Source organism: Ambystoma mexicanum, assembly GCF_040938575.1.
Source record: "Ambystoma mexicanum isolate Mex_15411 chromosome 12 unlocalized genomic scaffold, UKY_AmexF1_1 Mex_chr12_unloc.2, whole genome shotgun sequence".
Classification (NCBI taxonomy): domain Eukaryota; kingdom Metazoa; phylum Chordata; class Amphibia; order Caudata; family Ambystomatidae; genus Ambystoma; species Ambystoma mexicanum.
This window is the reverse complement of record NW_027182323.1, coordinates 9,524,989-9,530,374: the sequence shown is the minus strand read 5'-3', so window position 1 is coordinate 9,530,374 and position 5,386 is coordinate 9,524,989. Positions and strand designations below refer to the sequence as shown.

The 5,386-nt window shown below is 47.7% G+C and overlaps 1 non-coding gene across 1 annotated transcript; it reads left to right on the top strand.

Moving 5' to 3' along the window:
• The first annotated feature begins 3,793 nt into the window (after positions 1-3,793).
• Positions 3,794-3,865, top strand: TRNAD-GUC (transfer RNA aspartic acid (anticodon GUC)). The gene has a single exon. It is a non-coding gene; the product is annotated as a tRNA-Asp (tRNA).
• Positions 3,866-5,386: the final 1,521 nt, after the last annotated feature.

Sequence of the window (5,386 nt, the reverse complement as noted above, 5' to 3'; positions counted from 1 at the left end):
CAGTTTCTCCCATGTTGCTCCCAGTCACTGAAGGTGCTTGGGCCGTCCAGAGTACTGACCCAGACTCTGCTATGTCCTGTTATGCTATGATATTGAGTCTTTCATTGCACACCATTTGCCATTTTCACACTTTCTGGGACCTTCAGGATCTGCTAGAAGTGGGTGTTTTCAGACTTAAAGAAGAGCGTTAACTGATTGTAACATTGAAGCTGCACTAGAATAGTCTCATTACAATGAGTAAAGAAGTTAGATGGTCCTACACAAGTTTGCCACTCCTCCACGGTGTCTGAAGTTAGCGCCTCTCCCAACATTTGAAGGGTTAGCCCCCACCTACATTGTATCCTAGTTGCACCCCTGGATGTGCGCACTTGCATTTTGTTAGGCAGAGAGGTAAGGGAAGCCTTTCCCAAAAATGGTGGTGTTAAAGTTTTACTGTGTTTGTTCAGTACTTGAAAAAACACAGTAAAAGTTTAAAGCTGCTACTTTCAAGAAAAACGTCCAGTGCCTTTCTGCATATTGCGCTTTAAAATATATGGTTTGATAGTTGGTCCCCAAACCAGACCATGGGGGAGTAGAAGAGTGTGGGCAGAGCCTGTATGTTTGCCCCACCTATTTTCTGAAGTCGTTCCTCCCATCACCACTTACCCACCCCAAATGTAGGTTTTGTTAGGCCCCTTTAAAAGGCCACCACTGCAGCGTGTTAATACGCTTTCATTAATTAAGCAGGCTCAGAACTCTCCCAGGGACGTCATTTAGGGGTCGCCAGAGGTCACAACTACGACCTCTGAAGTCTCCCTTGCAACCTCTGTGGTCTCCCTTGCGACCTCTAAAAAACAAAAACAAAAAAATACATTTGTAATGCAAGCTCCTGGGCTGGCTGTGGCCAGATCCATGTGGCTCTTTACTTCTGGAGTGGCTGGCGTTCTTATTCAAGCACTGAAAAAAAAGAAAAGAGAAATAAGAACAGGAGTGCCACAAGTCTAACACTTTCAGCACTGACCCTAATAAGAAAGAATAGGAATACCAAATAATGTGTCTTTCTGGAATTCTATACAATAATTGCCAGACTCATTAAAGGTTTATTTCAGGCACACTTCAGGGGGTGAGTCACTGATTTAGTCTGTTCTAAAATGCCTCAACTCAGCCTTTCATCCTTCTGAGGTTGATAAATGAGTACCAACACAGATTGGGTGTATATTTTTTCCATATAAAGCGCTTAAGCGTAAGTGCTATATAATAACACATCATTATCATTTGGTCATGGACGTCTGCTTTCATTCACAGTAATTTGGTAATATGGGCCTATACACACTGATCTTAAGGATACATATGGCGATCCATTCTTGTAGGAAATGTACATCACATTATAGTGATATTGTAACCATATTTTTCGTAGTGTACAATGCTATGGGATCCCACTTCCTGTTTTGTCAACTGGTGAAAAATCGTGTTCCATTGCTTCCTGCAAAATCACTTCGGGGTGGGGTAATGTCATCAGGGGTCCAGGGTTGTGTGATGTCACTTCTGCTACCCCTGGCATTTTGGTGAAATGACGTACCTGAACTCTCCTACTTTGGTCTGTGATCTTCAAAGACCGGAATGGTATGGGATACCAAATATTACATAACACCTGCCGTGCTTTCAGGTGCTTTCGACTGTTGGCATGTATGCATGTGTGACACCGCAAGTCAATCCTCATATTCCCTTTGAATTCTGGGACTTGTAGTTTTGTTTTGAATTAGTATGGGCCTACACGTCCCAGCATGCAATGAGAACGAAAATTGGAAATTTGGCAGCTATGCACAGGCCAGCAAAGTTGCCCCCAATGTTCAGCAGCAAGAGGTTGTAGGAGACAGGAACATTTACCTGAGGTTTTGTGGCTGTAGAGAGGTATTACATTTCCAGGCGAAAGAGGCAGGACTTAACTAATTTTGAAAAAAAGATCCTATTATGGAGGCTTCTGCCTCAGAAGCAGTGCTGGTCATTGGGCCAGCTCTCGGCGGATCCGAGATCCGGCAGCAGATGTGTAGCCGGATCTCAGGATCCGGCCAGAGTCAGCCGCCCAAGCCCATGAACCACGCTGTAAAAAAGAAAACGAAAAAACAAACGCCCGCGACGGCAGCATTGCCATTTACCACCGGCTTTGGCACTGATGTGTAATGCACAATGCTCGCTACATGTACAACTGAAAGGAATCAGTTGTACATGTAGCGAGCATCGTGCATTACACCAAAGCCGGTGGTAAATGGCAATGCTGCCGTCGCAGGCGTTTTTATTTTTTCTTTTCTTTTTTTGGCACTACAAAATGAGCCAGGGCTCATCAAGGGGACGTGGCCTAACTGCAGGGGTCCTGCTGGCCCGTTAGGCCACGCTCCCCCGAGGAGCCCCGGCATAGCTCTCAACTCACACGCTTTTGGCGGGTGTCACCCGCCTTGTAAACAGCTGACTCACCCGCCAAGCTTCATGCACACCCATTCGTTTCAATGGGCCTCTCACCCGCCAAAAATAAAATCGGGTGTTTTCACCCGCCTTTGCGACATAAATGGTTGAGAGCTATGGCCCCGGCTCAATGGGCCACTGGCACCCCTGCCAGGCATTCTTTTCTAGTGATCAACACCCTCTCCCCATAGGGGATAGAGTGTTGATCTCTGCATTTATTTTCTATAGGCTTGCCTGTCACGGGACAGGGCCTCGCCTGTTCAGCCTTAAAGGTGGCACTGCCCCTTGCCAGCTGGGTAGGCAAGGGGCAGTGCCACATTTTCTCCATAATGGTGGCGCCGGCCCACGGGTATCTCCTGCTAAAAAAAGGGATGCCTCGCAGGTGCGGAGCCACCATTATGGCTGAAAGGCATTTTTTTCTGCAGCCTGAAGCTTTCGCACACGCGCGAGAGCTTCAGGCTTCAGAAAAAAATCCTTTTCGTGTAGTGGCCTGGCAGGGGAGATTAGTGGGTCCGGCTCAAAACGAAATTTCTGAGCCTTCCGGGACTTAAGGGAGTCCCCGGCCCACTTAAAGCCCTGCTCGATGGTAAAAGGCAATGTTGCCGTGGTGGGCGCTTTTTTCTCTTTCTTTTTTAAAGTTTTTGTCCGATTGGATGGCCAATACCAACCCCGCCCCTTCTAGACCACGCCCCCTCTGCCCCCTCCCCCCGCCCAACTCCTCCCCCACCTCGGCACATTTTTTCCATTCCCACCACTGCTCAGAAGTAAATACTGGGAGGAGGAGGAAGAAGGAAGTGTTGGTGATTTCCCTACAACAAACAAACCACAATGAGACTGGGTTCTGTGAACCATTAAGTATCTTGTGGAAGCTTTTCCCCTGTTCATTTGGTGATCATAAGTAACAAAAGTTCCGTCCCGCCCCTTTTTATTCCAACGATTCTGCAGCACGGCTCAGCTGCCGCCTCTAAAGACATAAAAAGCAGACAATCTAAGTTGAACGGCCAGCACACACTGAAGATACTCGTCGTAGATATTGCAACAGGAACTTGTGTGCGTGAGTCTTCTGTAATTTAAAATATTTGCCAATGGAGATGGGCCCCTTGTACGAGCACTTGAAGGGACCTCGTCCAGCCTCAGCCTCATCTGTCCCATGCCTCACTCGTTTGTGATCGTTCGTACAACCGCCTTGAGTTTTGTCATGCTGCTTGAGAAAAACATGATCAGATCAGATGCACGTTTTCCCTCTGATGTGCATGTGCGCTGTGCAACCTCACCCTAAGGAATAATTAGCACGACCATGAGTGCATGAATTTCTGACAACACACTAGTCAGAAGTAGATACCGCGAACATGAATCCTCGTTAGTATAGTGGTCAGTATCCCCGCCTGTCACGCGGGAGACCGGGGTTCAATTCCCCGACGGGGAGGATATCGTTTTTTTGTTGTGGCATTAAAAAACATGTTTTTTTCTCATAAAAAGGAAATGTTGTTTTTATACTCAGGCATTTGAAACGATTTGTTATAAAAAAAATAAAGATTGACCGTGCCGGCAGGGAACAACATGTATTTAGAAACGTGTGTCTGTTATTAACAACTGGGAATGTTTCTTTTATATTAATATATACAAAAACAATACTGTTGGTTTTTTTTCACAGGAGACTATTTGCTGTACATCACTAGTTGGGAAGAGGAAGTCTATGGCAAGTGATTGCAGTTAATGTCATTGTGTGACACCAAAAGAAAATAACACTGAAGAGGGGCACTGTTGTGTGACAGCCAAAACGGTGGCCTTCGCGTCAGCTCCGTGGATGTGTGGAGATTCCCTGCAGAAATGGGGAGTGATATGCGGTATGTCTGACACATAAACTCGTGACCAGCTATTGGAAGGGTGTGGGCTCATTATGCCCTGAACAGAAATTGTCGGCGTATGATAGAGGAGGCGCAGCGTTTGTGCTGTGGGAGTCCCCGCCCGCCATATGAAGTGAGGAAGCTGGCGGCGGAATTGGTGCTAGTAAGCAACTGCGTGCACTGTTGCATGGGAGGCTCCCTAATCGGACCGTAAGCACGGCGTCCTGGGAGGCCGGCCAGTGAGGGGTACTCCTGGGACTGCCTTGTGCCGTGTGAAGGCAGCATAGAAAGCGCTGCTGAAGAGGGAAAATGGGACAGTCCCTTCCCCGAGCCAATGTACAAACTATGGTCAACGACGTCACAACCCAAGTACCCTCAGCAGGATGAGTTTGCACCTCTGTCCACTACCGCGGATGTCAACATTCACCGTGACCATACCCCACCTGCGAAACCTAGCTGCATACCACCCAGAGCACGGGGTGGGAACCAAGACAGAGCCGAAGCCGATCACATGGGCCAGCTTGACTTAACCGTCTCACAACCTAAGCCACCATCTTTAGAGATGACATGACGACATAGCTTCAACAGACAGAAGGCCATGTGCTACCACGCACCTGAATCAGACACACACCAAACCACACGAAGTACACGCTCAGTCCTATGACGTAGCGGACCATGACCACTCACAGACGTGCATTGTTATTATTTTTCATATAGGCCAGTAATCTCTTCGCAGAAACGCCAGACGCCAGAAGAGCTTGTTTATATGCTTGCAGAGACTTCATGCTACTAACCCTGGAGACAAGACCCTAACTGGACCAATGCGCAAAGAACCACACCGCACCCTCGCACCCCTATCCTTATGGACCTTATCACATAACATGCAACCAAGCCGAAGTAGGCCGCAAACCAGAGTCAGCAGGCCCAGAGCAGGCTATGCAGAGCTACAAGGTGCTGACCATGCAGAACAGCCCTGATCGGAACGCAGAAGCCAAGGTCACGATGTTGCAATCCACATTCCCGCTTTCTCCAAGCCAAGATGACACCTGACACTGCTACGACTACCCGGAGCAAAATACAAATCAAATCCTTATAATTCT